The sequence below is a fragment of the Triticum aestivum genome, chromosome 1A (assembly GCF_018294505.1).
Source record: "Triticum aestivum cultivar Chinese Spring chromosome 1A, IWGSC CS RefSeq v2.1, whole genome shotgun sequence".
Classification (NCBI taxonomy): Eukaryota; Viridiplantae; Streptophyta; class Magnoliopsida; order Poales; family Poaceae; genus Triticum; species Triticum aestivum.
In genome coordinates, this window is record NC_057794.1 from 342,475,054 (window position 1) to 342,493,377 (window position 18,324).

An 18,324-nucleotide genomic window follows, 5' to 3' on the forward strand; every position below is an offset into this window, starting at 1 on the left:
GGAGGATGCGGACTTGGGCGCTAGAGCTCGAGTGCGCTAGAATGGATGAGCAAGGAGGAAGAAGGCGTGGGTAGAAAAAGGTGAGATCTTATCCCTTTATAAGGGCGGACTAAACTAGGCGACCCCACTAGCCTGGTAAAACTCGCTTATCCCCCAAGCGTCGTAATTGATGGCGCGGTTGGGTTACCCACGTCCGTATTGATGAGAATCCCGTAATAAGGGGAACACAATCTCTGCTTCGACAAGACGTGTCAAGAAACCGCCTCGCGTTATGTGCGGGGCTGGTTAAAGAAAAACGGTTCAAATAATTATCGGGCCGTGGTGTGATGTCATGCTGCCAAAACGTGTCAGCAGATTAGATTTACGGTAATATTATTCTCTCTATGGTGGTATGTGGAACTTATTTTGCAGGGTCGGACACTATCCTTGTATTCAAATTCTTCCGTGGTGTATTCGGAGGAGGAACCCGCCTTGCAATGCCGAAGACAACACTGCACGCCGGTCTCATCGTCATTGAAGCCTGGTTCAGGGGCTACTGAGGGAGTCCTGGATTAGGGGGTCTCCGGATAGCCGAACTATATCCTTTGGCCGGACTGTTGGACTATGAATATACAAGATTGAAGACTTCGTCCCGTGTCCGGATGGGACTCTACTTGGCGTGGAAGGCAAGCTGGGCAATACGAATATGTATATCTCCTCCTTTGTAACCGAACTTGTGTAACCCTAGCCCCCTCCAATGTCTATATAAACCGGAGGGTTTTAGTCCATAGGACAACATACAATCATACCATAGGCTAGCTTCTAGGGTTTAGCCTCTCCGATCTCGTGGTAGATCAACTCTTGTACTACACATATTATCAAGAATAATCAAGCAAGACGTAGGGTTTTACCTCCATCAAGAGGGTCCGAACCTGGGTAAAACATCGTGTCCCCTACCTCATGTTACCATCCGCCTTAGACGCACAGTTCGGGACCCCCTACCAGAGATCCACCGGTTTTGACACCGACAATAGGCCTACACGGCGTCACAAGAGAGGTGGTACTCTTCCATATGTGCTTAAGTTATTGATCTCACCTGGAAAATAGATTGTAATTTGTTTACTGTACTTTTCTTGTCCATACCAAATCGTAGTGGCTAGTTGAAAGCAAACATTGGTTGCGAAGTAGCTTTGTCCGGTTTGCACCTTCAGATCCACCATGGCACGGGCACTATACTCGAAAAGCTTATGGTTTCCCCCCTTTATATTCACTACCATCATCATAGGTGCTTCGTGTCGTGCTAGCACTGCTCCTCAAGACCTCAACCCAAAGCTTACGTGTTGAAATACGAATCTGATATGATGCTCATATCACTAAAACAGAGAATGTTTAATTGGTCACCTAATGTTCCTATATTCGTTTTGAAAAGCATGTGCACCACCCACTCGTCCAGCTAGTTCCACTTTCCTGATTTTTCTCTTGATGCTTAGGGTTTTCCCCTTTTATCTACTCTACTATGATCTGCGTAGGTGCTTTCTGTCGTACTAGCATTACTCCACCCTTCAAGCTAAACAACACAACACTCAGAATTCGAAAGCTTAGTTGTTCAAATATGATTATGATATGATACCGATACTAGTTAACCGACACATTTAATTGGTTAGCTAAAGGTCCCACTTGAGTTTCCAAATGCATGTCGCGACATATAGAGAGACAGCATAATTGCATTTCTTTGACACTTGTTGACCGTACTTTCTTGTCCATACCAAATCTTAGTTGTTATTTCAAAGCAAACGTTGGTTGCTAACTACCCTTTTCGCGGTTTGCAGCTTCAGATCTGCCATCCCACTGCCACGGTCAACACTGTACTCATCATGCTTATGTTTTCCCCATTTTATGATGACCACAAGCAGCCTGCGTGGTTCGTGTCGTAATAGCACTGCTCCACCCATCGAGCTAAACAAGCTTAGTTGTACAAATTCATATCTGATATTATTGCTGATATTAGTAAAACTAAGATATGTTTAATTGGTTAGCTAAATGTTCCTACTTTAGTTTCAAAATGCATGTGAGCCACATATGGAGAGACCCGAAAGAATAGTATTTCTCTGTGCGCTCTGGTTCAACATGGGTGGCCAACCGACATTGTATTGAAAGACTTGTAATATCTTCAATCTACTTGCTCTTCTGCTCTTCTTTAAGATGATACTCTTCTCTTGCGATCGACTGGTCAGGTCGAGTTGTTCTCCCTTAGTATATTTTGAATCTGTCAGGTCAGGTCTACTTGTTCTTCTTTACTATATGTTGAAGCTATCATCTGCGAAGTGTCATCACTTCTAGAGCTCTCATATTTTGAGTAGTAGGCCACATTATATTAATGCACACAACAAATTACAGCATGCATGGCATCTTTTAAAAGAATTGCAGAGATAGCACAAAGGGGTTTACAGGGAGGCAGTATTGGATTAGAATCACTTCTGCATTACAAAGAAAATCTCACTTGTTTTTATGTTTTCATGCATGTCAGATACTGAACATTATCAAAATGAATATGAGAATGGGCGCACGAGAAGAATATTGTGGAACGATCCACTGGCTAACAAACTTGGCATGGTGGAGGATGGCCTATCTTATTCACCCATCAAGGTGCTTGCTCTAACTTTGCAAAGTTGTATTGGTCGCACATATTTTGCATCTGACCTCTTGCATTACTTCTACTTTGTTACACCATCTGCTTAGTTTAAGCATCATATATGAGTATATGCCATACCTATCCATTTTCTGCACCTATTCCATGTGTCGTCACACTATGTTTTTCCAGTCAAATGTTGTTCTTTCGTAATAGATGTCCAAAAGGAAGAGGGGTAGTGCAGATCCTCAAGGAGTACAAACTAGGTATTTGGAAAAGGTAGTGATACCTGTTAAATCAGATAGATCAGCAGCCACAGAAAACACAAGCCCAACTGTACCACACTTTACCCCTACTCTAGTGGCAAACCCCTATTAGAACTGCTGGGAGCCCAGCGTCAGGTACTGTCTATGATATCAATTCAAAATTTGAACTCCTAAATTTCTGCTTGTGCCTTACCTTCTCTCTTGTATGAAACTAATTTCAGATGAATCTCCTTGCTTAAAGGATCATACGATCTCAAAACAATAATGGGCTCTGCATTGCTCTTGTCAGTACCTCTCTCCCTTTTGCCTTGTAACGATGTACTTAATTAATTGCTATTTGATTATGTATCATCAGTCTGCACCTGAGCTTCATTATCCTCTGTTTCTTCCAATATTATTTGATCTATATTTACTCTTTGCAAAATGTAGAATAATGGCAACGCTTATAAAGAATTTTCCTTGGGGAATTTATTGAATTATTCTTCCATCAACATGGAGAAGGGCTTTGTCCAGCCCGTGTTAACATGTAATGTAAGTTCATCCTTCTCAAGCCTTCAAACTTTGTTCTAGTATAGATTTGGATAGGCATCATTTCCTCCACTACTGTTTGTTTTGCTGTTTACATCTGATTGGATGTTTGCAACAACTACCGGTTTCAAATTGTAGTTGTAAAAACATGTTCCTTATGCAGAACAGATCCATTTATTTGCTTATATAATTGTGAAACCTGTTACGTGTCTCCTTGTTTCTCTTTCAGACTCGTATCTCTTACGCTAGGCAGAACTTTAGGGAAGATAGTGAGCCAAACCATCTTGAGGACAGCGAGATGACCCCAAGGTCCTGTCTTGATGAAGACAGTGAGTTGAAGCTACTCACTAGCGGGTGTGAGACAACCTCTGTGCAGTCGCTACCTCAATCAGTTCGACTTCTTCAGTCTCAACTTAAAGCGGAAAGGCTTACTTCAGCTCAGCTCCGACTTGAGGTCAAAGATGCAATGAAGATGTCAGAGGACTGCCGTGCGCACCATCATGCCTTAAATCTAGTGTTGATGCATCTATAGGTGACACAACTAAGGTCTACTCAGCTTCTTCAGCTGTTTGGGGGGGGGCGACCTGGCCAGGCCTAGTGCCTTCTGAAGTGCTCTCAGTTTTGTATATTCTTTTGTCAGCGCGTTAATTTGCACTGGTGGCGAATTTTGATGCGCAGTGGATGTAATATGTGTGATAGCCGTGATAGCCTAGCGCAAGTTGCTTGCTTATTTATTTCCTTGTTGTCTTGTTTATTTGTTTTCTTGTAGTCATTGCAGTTCTTTTTCCGAGGTTTGCTAGTGGCTGCAATAACCTATTTTTTAAAACTAGGCCACAATAACCATGGGCTAATATTTACTGTAGTGACACTAGGCCTCCTACGGGTCATAGAAACAATGGGCCTTCTACGGGCCGTAGAAACAATGGGCCTTCTACGGGCCATAGAAACAATGGGCCTTCTACGATCCGTATCATCAATGGGCCTTATACGGGCACTATGATCGATTGGCCAAACATGGGCCAATAACAGGCCACATAATGGCCGTAAACGGGCTAGAGTTGGAATCGTCCGTTCATGGGCCGACCATAACGGACCATCGTTAATAGGTCGTATTTGATGATGCTATGAAAACGGCCCAACGTATTAACGGACCACAAATGGGCTGACTGTAACCACGGGCTGAATTTGGCCCACAAGCAGAAAATGACAGTAAAGGGCCATAAGTAAACGAATGCTGGAAATGAGCCCAAGAATAAATGGGCTCTGAGAAGGCCGAAATATAACATGGGCTGGAAACGGCCCAATGGAATAATGGGCCGTTAATGGGTATAAAGTGATACACTGTTCATTACAGGCCAGTTTCACCATGGGCCGTTAATGGTTGTAAAGTGATACACTGTTCATTATGGGCCAGTTTCACCACGTGCCGTTAATAGGCCAAGAGTTACATAGGGCCTCATATGGGCCGAAAGACGTCATGGGCCAGAAGTGAAAACGGGCTGGAATCATATTGGGTGGCCCAGATGATGCTACTGGGCCTAATTTGGATAGGGCATAACGGGCCTTGGGTTAGCGGGCTGTAAATGGGCTATATGTGAACAGGCCGTTAATAGGCTTTACATGGGCCAGCCCACCACCTTTTGACCAAGTCAAATGGGCCGGCCTTTTCACAGGAATGGGCCTCTGTTGGGCCGTGCCACGCATCGACGTATCATAGGCGCCTTCTGTCCAATGAGTGGATGACATCTGTCCCAACGATGAGCCGACACGTGTTTCCTCCAGTCAATGATGATTTTACACGTGGAAAGTCCCCATTGGTCGTGGTTGTTAACGGGTTATCGGATCCAAAACCCGACCCGATAGCTTAACGGCATTCCGTTACGGTGGATGCCACGTGTCGGTCACCCTTGACGAAAACACTTCTGTGACGCGGGATTTATCATCATGGAAGTGGACACTTCCATGATGATAATTTTGGTAATGTCATGGAACACATCTACGACAGCACAGGTATGACTATCTTGATTCTATCATAAAATCGTCATGGATGTACATGCATGACAGAAAATGTGACCTACTATGACAAACACGTATCATCACGGAAGTGTATTTTTTTGTAGTGAGCCACGCTTGCTTCGGTCAGCGTGGGTAGGTGGCGCACTGTTGCCATGTGCGCCCCATTGTGGCGAGTTGTCTTGTCGTACGTCTGGATGGAATGGTTGCTGACCCACGACCAGCCGGCATGCGGCCAGTGAGTCGGCCGGGTCGCCACACCTAGATGGCTCGCATTAGGGAGCCGGCCAGCGATCTGTCAGGTTGAGGGGCGCCTGTCACCCCAATGTTTTAAAAAGGGACCCGGGTTCAGCTGCCTACCCGGGGGTCATCCCCCATACAGTAGTCCCCGACATTGTGAAGGCCCGCTAACTCGAAGCAGGAGGACCTTTGTAGCTTACCTCAAGGCTTACGGTTTGTTGGTGAAGTAGAAACGCCCGTCCGAAGGACGCGGGTCGCTCGGACACTGGTTTTGAAGTCATGGATGCCGGCAACACCCATTGGTTGCCGGCTTATAGAAGCCGGATCGTGGAACTCGACCAGGGCGGGAAACGGAAGCGTCCGCCACGACGTGTTCCATAATATTATCAAGCAATTTTGTGGCTTCACCCAAAGTAATTTCCATAAAAGTACCACCCGTGGCGGATCTAAGAGATTATGAGAAACAAAATTCAACCCCGCATAAAAAATTTGTATGATCATCCAACGATTTAACCCATTCGTTGGGCAATTCCTTGGCATAATTTTCATCCTTTCCCAAGATTGTGCAACATGCTCATGCTCAAGTTGCTTGAAATTGATGATCTGGGTTCTAAGGGAAATAATTTTTGTGGGCGGAAAATACTTAGTAGTGAAAGCATCTTTGGACTTATTCCAAGAATCGATACTATGGAAAGGCAATGAAGAAAACCAAATTTTTGCATGATCTCGCAAAGAGAACGGAAATAATTTCAACTTCACAACATCATTGTTCACATCTTTTTTCTTTTGCATATGGCATAATTCCATGAATATGATAAGATGGGACCTGGCATCCTCATTAGGAGTACCGGAAAATTGATCTTTCATAACAAGATTCAGCAAAGCGGTATTAATATCACAAGACTCGGCACTTGTGGCGGGGGGAGCAATCGGAGTGCCAATAAAATCATTGTTATTGGTATTGGAGAAATCACACAACTTGGTGTTCTCTTGAGTCATTGTGACTACACAACAAGATTGCACTCAAAAACAGATCCGCCAAGAAAACGCCAAATGAAAAAGAGGGCAAATAAAACAACAATTTTTTTGTGAAGTGGGGGAGAGGAAAACGAGAGGCAAATGGCAAATAATGTAAATTGTGAGGACATGGGATTTGTGATTAGGAACCTGGTAGATGTTGATGATGTCTCCCCGACAACGGCACCAGAAATTCCTTTTGATGTCTGCTAGAACTACGTCGGTATTTCCCCAAAGAGGAAGGGATGATGCAGCACAACGACGGTAGGTATTTCCCTCAGTGATGAGACCAAGGTTATCGAACCAGTAGGAGAACCAAGCAACACTACGTAAACAGCACCGGCACACAAATAACAAATACTCGCAACCCGACGTATTAAAGGGTTTGTCAATCCCTTCCGCGTAACGGCGCTAGAAATTGGCAAACAGACATGAGAGAGTTGTAATAATTTGATAGATAGATCACGCGGGAACAGGAGATAAAATAAATTGCAGCAAGGTATTTTTGTGTTTTTAGTTTAATAGATCTGAAAATAAAAGTAAAGGAAAATAGATCGCAAAGGCAAATATATTAAAGAAGAGACCCGGGGGATATAGGTTTCACTAGTGGCTTCTCTCGAGAAATATAGCAAATGGTTTAATTGATAGAACTTCAAATAATCATGACGGTATCCAGGTAATGATCATTATATAGGCATCACGTCCAAGGTCAGTAGACCGACTCCTGCCTGCGTCTACTACTATTACTCCACACATCGACCGCTATCCAGCATGCATCTAGTGTATTAAGTTCATGGAGAAATGGAGTAATGCAATAAGAACGATGACATGATGTAGAGAAGATCTATTTATGTAGAAATAGACCCCATCTTGTTATCCTTAATAGCAACGATACATATGTGTCGGTTCCCCTTCTGTCACTGGGATCAAGCATCGTAAGATCGAACCCATCACAAAGCACCTCTTCCCATTGCAAGATAAATAGATCAAGTTGGCCAAACAAAACCAAATATGGGTGAAGAAATACGATGCTATAAGCATTCATGCATATCAGAGATCAAAGAAGACCCAAATAACTTTTATGGATAAAAAGATAGATCTGATCATAAAATCAAAGTTAATTGGATCCCAACAAACACACCACAAGAGAATTACATCATATGGATCTCCAAGAGACCATTGTATTGAGAATCAAATGAGAGAGAGGAAGCCATCTAGCTACTAACTACGGACCCGAAGGTCTACAAAGAACTACTCACGCATCATTGGAGAGGCCCCAATGGACATGATGAACCCCTCCGTGATGGTGTCTAGATTAGATCTGGTGTTTCTGGAACTTGCGACGGCTGGAATTAATTTTCGTCGACTCCCCTAGGGTTTCTGGAATATTGGGGTATTTATAGAATAAAGAGGCGGTCCGGGGGCACCCGAGGTGGGCACAACCCAGCTCAGGTGCGCCCTGTTGAGTTGTGCTCCCCTCGGACCACCCCCGGGCGCTTCTCTGGCCCATTGGATGTCTTCTGGTCCAAAAAAATCCACAAAAAGTTTTGCTGTGTTAGGACTCCGTTTGGTATTGATTTCCTGCGATGTAAAAACATCAACTGACACTTGGCACTATGTCAATGGGTTAGTACGAAAAAATGAAATAAAAATGATTACAAAACATCCAAGAATGATAATATAACAGCATGGAACAATAAAAAATTATAGATACATTGGAGACGTATCAGCATCACCGAGCTTAATTCCTACTCGTCCTTGAGTGGGTAAATGATAAAAACAGAATTTTTGATGTGGAATGCTGCCTAACATGTTCATCACATATTCTTTTCTTTATAGCATGGACATTTGGACTTTTATATGGTTCAAACCACTAGTCTTGTTTTTACATGAGACTTAAATACTCAAGCATATCAACAAGCAACCATGTCTTTCAAAATATCGACGCTCAAATAAGTTATCCCTAGCCCATCATGCTCAATCATTGATCCATTCATGAAAAACACTTGCATATTAGCTAAACCCAATGCTCAAGTACGATCATAGTGCCCCCTAGTTGGTGCTTTATAAGAGAAGATGGAGACTCAAATTAAAAATAAAAATTGCATAAAGTAAAAGAAAGGCCCTTCGTAGAGGTAAGTAGGGATTTGTAGAGGTGCCAGAGCTCAAAGCGGAAAACATAAAGATAAAAACATTTTGGGAGGCATGCTTTTTCTGTCAACGAGAACGATCGAGAAGTTCCCAATACTTTCCATGCTAGATATATCATAGGCGGTTCCTAAACAGATATCAAAGTTTATTCCTTTTTCAACCATACTATCACTTTCCATGGCTAGCCGTATCCACGGGTGCCTTCCATTCCAACACTTTCCAAGGAATTTATTATTTGACAACATAAAGTAAATTCATTTTTCATTTTGGAACTGGGCATCCCTAATACCTTTGCCTTACTCTCGTGCAATGACAAGTGAATAAACACTCATCGTGAGAATAAGATATCTAGCATGGAAATATATTAGCCACCCCCTACCGATTCATGAGCGGTACGAGCACACGAAAGAGAAATTTATTTTGAAAATTAGAGATGGCACATGCAAATTTGCTTAGAACGGCAAAAGAATACCGCATATAGGTAAGGTATATCTATGTTCTAGATCTGATCTTGCAAGTTATATTCACCTATTACGTGTTATGATCCGTAAACCCCGGAGTGACAATAGTAGGGATACTTTCCAGTGATGACCATAGTTTGAGTTCATGTATTCACTATGTGTTAATGCTTTGTTCTGGTTCTTTATTAAAATGAGGCCTTAATATCCCTTACTTTCCTTCTGGGCCCCGCTGCCACGGGAGGGTAGGACAAAAGATGTCATGCAAGTTCTTTCCATAAGCACATATGACTATTTATGGAATACATGCCTACATTATATTTATGAACTAGAGCTAGTTTTGTATCGCCCTAGGTTATGACTTTTATATGATGAATATCATCCAATGAATTCACCGATCCAATGCCTACGAATTTCTTACATATTGTTCTTGCTAAGTTACTACTTCTGATGTTACTGTTTCACTTGCTACAGACTCATTGCTATCATTGTTACCGTTACTATTACTGTTATCACTACTATCAAAACTATCGTACTAATTTGCTATTGATCACTTTGCTGCAGATAATTAATCTCCAGGTGTGGTTGAATTGACAACTCATCTGCTAATACTTGCAAATATTCTTTGGCTCCCCTTGTGTCGAATCTATAAATTTGGGTTGAATACTCTACCCTCGAAAACGGTTGTGATCCCCTATACTTGTGGGTTATCAACAGTGCAACTCGATAAGATTACAGAATCTTCGTAATCAGGTCAAAGAAAATAAACAGTAGAAATAGTTCTAGTATTTCATACTTCGACTAGTATGGAAGCCTCTACATAGGATGTAGTAATTTCGGTCGAACATGCAGCTGAAATATATAGGTTGGAAGATTCGTATAGACCTTGAGTGTGTGTGGAAGAAATATTATTGAAACAAACAATGAACCAATAATACACAAAGAAGCATTGATGGGCCCTGACCCCGAAATTGGCTATGGCCAAAATAATCTAAGATAGTACCCATACACATAATCAAGTTTAGAATTTGATAGACCCTCTGAAAGATTTAAAGTCTAAAGTGTAGTGATGGATCTATAGATTGACAAAGATAAAAAATGTTTTGTAATGCTTGACTTGTTGCAAATAGTTTATGACAAGATCAAGGAGTTGATTATGACGAGATTGTCTCATCATAATAATACTTAAAGTCAGTTCAGATTAAACTAGCAATTACTAAATATTTCAGTTATGAGATATAACAGATGGATGTCAAAATGATTCCACTGAGATGGAAACAGAACCAAGGTTGCATATTTGATATGGTCCAAGGTAATTTTTTTTATCCAGAGGATGCTAGTAAGTGTGCAAACTTTGAGGGATCCAGTGATGATCTGAAGCAAGCACAGCGGAGTTGGAATCTTTGTTTTGATGAATTGATCAAAATATGATTTCATCGATAGAAACAAAGATGTTTGTATTTACAAGAAAGTAACTAGGAGCATGATAATATTTCTAAACACTGTATGTGCATGACACATTGTTGATTGGAAATTACATAAATTCCTTGACACGAATTAAGACTTTATTGAGAATAGTTTTTTCAGTAAAATACTTACGCAATATAGTCATTGTATTAGACATAATAATCTATGGAGATAGTAGTGTCTAATCGAGCTTAGCCAAAATACATATTGATAAGATACTAAAGATTAGTATGGAAAATGCCAAGAAAAAGTTCCTTGTCAAAAGTCACATTGAAAGAGTTCTTAGCAAGAATTGGTATCTTGAAATGCTGATGACTGAAATACATGATTTCAATCACACTTGTATTAATTCCATGGTATGTAAATAACCAGATATGTCCATGACTCCAAGTAAGTTGTGAGTAAAGTTACTGGAATGGTCAAATTGTTGATCATATGACAACAGTGAAAATGTCGTTGATTACTGACGACATGTTTTTCCGCATACGGAGAAAATGAAGAGATTTTTGTAAAGAGTTACATCAATACATGCTTGATGTAAGTAGTACATTGAAAAAAATCTTCAATCGGTGCTCCAAGTGAATTTGATTTAAATTAAATGATTTATGGTGGCACACTAAGTTGGATTTGGTCCAAGAAAGTTACTGTGGTGAATTCCATAACAGAAGACTGAGTATGTTGTCGCTTTAGAAGCAGCAATAGAGGGTGATGCATCAAGAGTTCATTTATGAACTGGGTATGGTTTCTAAATGATTGTACAAATGGAACATTGTTCTAAAATAGTGGTTCTATAGCTCAATCTAAGGAATCAAAGGTCTTACCAGTGATTCAACATATACTAAGCTTGTTTCACACAAATTATGAATTTATGTGAAAGCATGACAGATACATTGAAATGAAAATAATACACATGGATATGAAGTTGTCAGATTGGATAAGACGAAGACTATACCACAAGCAAAGCATGGACTGACACCGGATTGCCATAGGTGTAAAAGTTAAAAGTGTTAACTAGGTTATTGCTCTACTTCAAGTGGGAGACTGTTGGAAATATGCCCTAGAGGCAATAATATTGTATTATTATATTTCCATTATTCATAATTAAATATTTTATATTTCATGCTATAACTTCTATAATCTTGGAATATGCAATTCAGTGGAAAACTCGTATGCACGTGTGGAATCATAAACAGTAAACAATGTCGGCGTTCTGGGAACGGGGGTCCCCAGACTTGCCTACCTGCGGCCTGCGGCGTGGCTCAAAGGGGGCCCGGCATGGCCCATCTTCATCAACACAAGACTCAAGACCCTCGCGAGGGGCCAAGCGTCGCGAGGCGGACGACGTGGAGCTTCCTCAGGCGCGACCTCGTCAGGCTGGCTCACGAGGAGGCGGAGAAATCAAGGCGGGGTACCTCGTGAGGTGCCCGTGACGGAAGCCATGACGACTCAGGGCGCCAGGCGGGTGCCAGCCCGCGCAGCGTCCTCCTTTCCTCTTTGGTGCAAAGGGAGCAAGCGCAGCCGCGGAGTACCGAGGCATCAGGCAAAGGTTGCCATTTCGGTGCAACGAGACCAAGACCAGGAGGACTATGAGACGGAGGTCACCGTGGAGCCCAAGACGGCGTCATCACCAGAGCTTTGTGCAGGCGAAGACTACTTTTGTCAGGATAGCTGATACTTGTTGTCCCCCTTCAAATTAGCCCGCCATTTTTGGCTCCCTTCCCGCTCAATATTTGGGAAGAGGACCAGGGCCTCTATAAATAGGACCAGCCGCCCACAGAGCTAGGGGTTGGTCGGAAAAAAGGAAGGGGAGGCTCGATAGAGAGGTTGGAAGCATAGAGAGAGAGAGAGAGAAAGGTGGTTGAACTCCTCCCAGCAGTTCATTGCCCCAGCCAAGAGCAGACCCTCGCGAGGCTGTTCTTCCTTGTATTGTTCATCATCATCAGCCCCAAGAGGCAATCCACCCACCACACACTAGAGTAGGGTATTACACCACAACGGTGGCCCGAACCAGTATAAACCTTGTGTCTCTTGTGCAGTTCTTTCAGTAGTCTAGATCGTTGCGAGACGGAGAGGTAGAAGACGTAATCTTTGCGCGCACCCCAGAGTTCGAGCCTTAAGGGTCTGCCGAAACCCGAAATCCGACATTTGGCGCGCCAGGTAGGGGTGCGCCGGAGTTCGTCTTCCACCACACCGTTCTCCTCCGACCGTCGCGTCCATGTCCGACGCTCGTCGGGCCCGCGCCGAGCGCCGGGCCGCCATCGCTTCCCGTGTCGCCCAGACGGCGCCCGTCGGCGGACGTCCTCATCGTTCCCCATCACCTGCCATCAACGCCTCCACCGGCCCGGCGGGGGGCGAGCAGCAAGCATCGTCTCAGCATCCATCTGTGCGGCAAGACGGCCGCACCGCTACTCCATCGCTCACACCAGCTAGTTCTTAATCCCGCGCGCTCCAGGCACCCTTGGAGGCTCGAGCTGCGCTCATCGCGGCAAACGAGCTCCTGCGCTATCGTCCCGTCGACGACGTCTACGAAGAGTGGCTCGACCGCGTCGCTGAGCTCGTCTGCGCCGCAGGGGGCTCTCCCGCGCCGTCCGTTCCGCTGCGCCGCACCCCGCCCCGCGTGGGCAACGAAGCTCCAGGGGCGTACCAGCCGCCTCCTCTCCAAGAAGACGCCATGGCTCCAAGGCGTGTGGCCCCTGGGCGGAACCCGCTCCATCAGGTGCCAGCGCAGCAAGAACGAAGCTGCCAAGAAGTCCCTCGCCCGCAAGAAGCTGCCCTGGGGCTCCCTGCTCCGGCACGCCGCGACCCTGCTCCGGCTCCGGCACGCCAAGACCCCGCGCTGCTCCTAGCTGCAGCGCGTGGGGACCCTCAAGACCGAGCTCTCCACCAGCCGAAGCCTTTCGTGGCCACCGCAGGCTGCCGTGCCTACACCACCGAGCTGCGTAGCGTCGCGTGGCCCGGCAAGCTCAAGCCAGAGCTGCCTCCTCGTTACGACGGCACGACTGACCCTGCAGAGTTCCTCCAGCTCTTTGAGTTGGGAATCGAAGCTGCCAGCAGGGACGAGAAGGTCATGGCGAACCGGTTCCCCATGCCGCTCAAGGAAGGAGCTCGCACCTGGCTCCTGAATCTGGCTCCAGGCACGATCTCTTCCTGGGACCAGATGCGCACCCGCTTCATCGCCAACTTCCAAGGTACTCGCGACCGGCCACCCGTCGTGAGCGACATGCGCCACATCAAACAACAACCCGGAGAGACCCTGCAGAAGTACATCCAACGCTTCAACAACGCATGCCTCAACATCCCCAAGGTGTCCGAGGAGGCCATCATCTCGGCCTTCTCTGATGGTGTGCGCGACGTCAACATGAAGGAGGAGCTGGTGATGCATGAAGACCTGTGCACCTCCCTGGAGCCGTTCAACTTGGCAACCAAGTGCGCTAGGGCTAAGGAGGGACGCCTCTCCCTCCTCGAGCTACCTACCGCACACCCAGAAGAGAAGAAGCCCAAGGCCAAGGACGTGAAGCGCAAGGGGGCTACCGTGCTCGCGGCAGAACCAGACACCAAGCGGGGCAAAGATCTGCCTGAGTCCTCCAGGGGCGGCCAGTACTGTGTGTACCACGACCTCCACACCCACAACACCAACGAATGCCAAGAACTCCGCACCGTGCGAGAAGGAAGGATCGGCCATCGTCCCGAACGTGCCGATTGGGGCTACGGTCGAGGAGGAGGAAGAAATGCAGGACGCTGGGAAGACCGCGGCCCGCGCCAAGGGTGGCGCGATCAACCTCGCGAGGATCACTGGCGAGACCTGCCTCGTGAGGGGGACTGGAGGGATCAGCCTCGTGAGGATCGCTCGCAGGGCAACGCAGGCCTCCCTCCACTGCCGCCTCAGCCAAGGAGAAACGAGGACCGCCATCGAGACGAAAGGGCTGGGGGCTTCCAGGAGCCACGGGCAATCGCCTGCATCCTGGGCGAAGCTCAAGCCCCAGCCTCACAACGCATCTTCAAGCAGTTTTCCCGCGAAGTGAATGCAGTCCTCCCCAGGCTTGAAGCAACGCGCCCTCTCAGGTGGTCGGCCTGCTCCATCACATTCAGCTCAGCAGATCAACTCAAGTGTGCGTCCACAGCCGGGGTCCTCCCGATGCGTTGCTCCCCAGTCATCAGCAATGTACTGGTCACCAGGACCCTCATTGACGGTGGGGCAGGGCTCAACGTCCTGTCCGTGGAAACGTTCAACAATCCCCAAGTGCCCTACAACCAGCTTCAGCCAACCAAGCCCTTCTACGGAGTCACCGACGGCTGCACGGTCCTGATTGGGCAGGTCCACCTCCCTGTCACCTTCGGGGCACGCAACAACTACCGCACCGAGCTCATCGACTTCGACGTCGCCCACATCCGCCTGCCGTACAACGCCATCCTTGGGTACCCAACGCTGGCCAAGTTCATGGCCATAACTCACCATGGCTACAATGTCCTCAAGATGCCAGGAAGTGGCGGAGTCATCATGGTGCCCTATGAAGAGAAGGATGCAGTGTGTTCCCTAGAGCGAGCCTTTCAGGCCGCATCACTGGAAGACCCCGATCGCGGAAGCAGGAGGCTTCCCGAGACCACCCCCAAGAAGAAGAAGACATCGTCCGGACCAGCCCCTCGAGAGGCGGGCCCCTCAAGGCCCGCATTTGCCCAGGGGGAACCTCCTTCAATCGCATAGGAAAGCGCGCCCAGCGCCCTCCTCAAGCAGGGCACGGGGGATCTCCCCTGGAGGGCCACCGACCTGGCCAAGGTCAAGAGGGAGGCGCTTGGGCACCACATGGAGGTGTGTTACCAAGCACGTTTCCCTCAAGAAGGAGCAAGGCAAGGAAGGTCAGACCCACAGGAGTTCGTCGACAAGGCCATTCAAGAACTACAGGAATCAAGAATCACGAGGGGTTGCCGCCGTCTACCGGCTGTGGCTCCCCATCTAGGCGAGGATGGTAGGTTGCGCGTCTGCATCGACGTACCAGGGCTCAACCAAGTCGCTACAATAGAGCGCCTCTGGCCCTCGCGAGTGGGGCGCTGCGGGGGTCCGTCCCACAGCTACGTTCGCATGCCTTACGGCTTGCCGAGCGCGGTTGCAACGTGCCAGCACCTCATGAGGGGAATCATGGAGGCTCAAGAAGACAGGCGATCCGTAGCCTTGTGGGAGATGGAGATGATTCGCGAAGAGCTACCAGTGCCTCCGGAGCCACCCGAGGCCCCTGGGCCTGGGGGCTCGTGAGGATCGGCTTCCGCAGCCCGCCGAGTCTACTACACCAACACCCCTTCGCCCTCAACACCTTCAGGTGACATCTTACAAGTTTCATTTCCAGCTGGGAGCACCCTCCCAGGGCTGCATCGTTCCCAGGCCGCGTGGGTCCGTCCCTGCGGTATGTATCCCTTTTATTTCATGTCGTTAGCTTGCTTTGTTGGGGGCGCCCCTTGGGCTGCATCATCCCCAAGTCACTCGGACCTGACCTAGCGATGTCTACATTCCCAGCGTTTATTTGAATGAATCCTCTCCTTCGCGGCTAACGTGTTTGATCTAGCTGCCTCCTCAACTAACGCCAACTGACGGAATTGCTCCCATAACGGCACGACGCTTGCGCATGGGTCCGTCCCTGCAACACCGACAAAGCTGAATGGCTGAGCTCTGGCCGCGGCAGCCCCGCATGGCGCCACCTCGTCAAGCCTCCAGTGCCTCGCCTCCCCTCGGAAGAAACTAACGGCAGACTGATAGTTGTCATGGCAACCTCTTCTTCCTTCTGTGATGAGTTTACAGGATCCCCTAAAGGAGTTGCGCCAGGCAAGGCCCTCCTGGCGTTCCTTTCACTCTCGCCCGTGCGAACCGCTTGCATGTTAAAGGGGGGTGCCTAAGCATCGCGACTCAGGGCTCCTACTGGCTCTCCAGCCCTCACCCTCTGGCCTTGACCACGGCATCGCGACCTGGCATACCAGCGACGGCTGAGACTAGCTCGAGGGCCGGGACCCGAGGGCGGGGGAGAAGGGGCGCGCGAGGACCTCGCCGAGCGATTCCGCTCCTACCGACGCACGGACCCGACGACACACCAGGAGTAATCCCCGACTCTCGAGATAAGTCACCACCCGAAAGCATCGGCTATCGTAGCACTACCCCCGCACCTAATGCAATTCCGTGTCAGCGACGCCGCTCTCCTTTCTCACCGAGCGACGGCTGCTTGGGCGCCAAAGGGGACCTCCTGAGCATCACGACTCAGGGGCTCTTACCGGATCCCGGGTCGCTCACCTCCTGGCCTTGACCACGGCATCGCGACCTAGCATACCAGCGACGGCTGACGCCGCCTTGGGACTGGGACCTATCGACGCAAAGCACCAAGCCCTCGCGAGGTTCGAAAGGGAGAACTGAGCTAAGACGGAATCAGCAACTCGCACAGCTCTACAGCAAGGGTTATGTAAACGAACAGGATTACATGCACCTTACAAGCCCCCATGGGGCGCATTTTGATTCCTCGCAGGGAACGGATCCTAAGGGATGCTAACTAAATGCGCTCCTGCAAAAGATGCCATCATCAACAGTGGGTCGTCAAGCGCCGGCGCCAACCCCATCCAGATTAGAGTCGGCGACAGCCAGACGAGCCCGCCCTGCTCCAGGAGTGGCGCCGGCTCGTGGGCTCGTAGCTGTCATCACTCGTCTCCGGAGTCGCGAAGATCTCGCTGGAGTCGCTGGGTCCCTCGGCGCCTCCGTCGCCTGCAGAGCCGCCAAGGGAGCGGTCGACGGGCCTAGCCTTCACCATGGCGAGGTCTTGGCCACCTCTCCCGGGGCAACACTCCAGCCGGCGCCCATCCGCGTCGAAAACCTTGAAGAACATCACCGAAGCGCCATCGTACTCCAAGTGGACCGCGAAGACGCCCCTCACCCTACAAACCCGGGCGATCTCTCTCCAGCCACGAGTCATGTAGACCTCGCCCGGGGCAGCGACCGCGACCTCTGCCTCGGTCGCGAGGGTGCTGCAGTCGGCTGCTGCAGCCAGAGCTCCAAGGGCACCCCCCATGGGATGATGGAGGCGAAGAAGGGAGGCAGGCGGATCCAAGACTGGAGAGGAATGGCGACATGGAGCACGAACTCTTGGGAGGAGCCCTCGGCGTGGACCCCAGGAGGAACAACCCACACCTTCGTGACCCGTCGGCGCCGACGACGGTGCTGACCGCGGGGATCGGCATCGACCCCTTCGAGGCCCTCGGCGTGGGCATACAAGGGAAGCGGGAACCCCGGCGGAGCCCGCTCGCACCGAGCCCTCGACACCACCTAACGGTCCTCCTCGTCCCGGCCGCAGAGGGCGAGCCGTTTCTTCGGCGGGAGCGGGTCTGGTCCCACTCGAGGAGCCTTTCCCTTCTCCGCTGCAGAGAACCGGTGAATCGGAGCCATCGCGGCAAGACGGAGCAAGGATCGGGAAGAAGGAGAAGCAAGGAGGGATGGACTGGAAGGGCACGCGCAGTTCCGTACTTATAGCCGGTGAAGGCCAACCGCCAGCCTCCACGACCGCAAGTAATCATGATACGATTTGCATGCAGGGACTTGTCCAACCCGAGC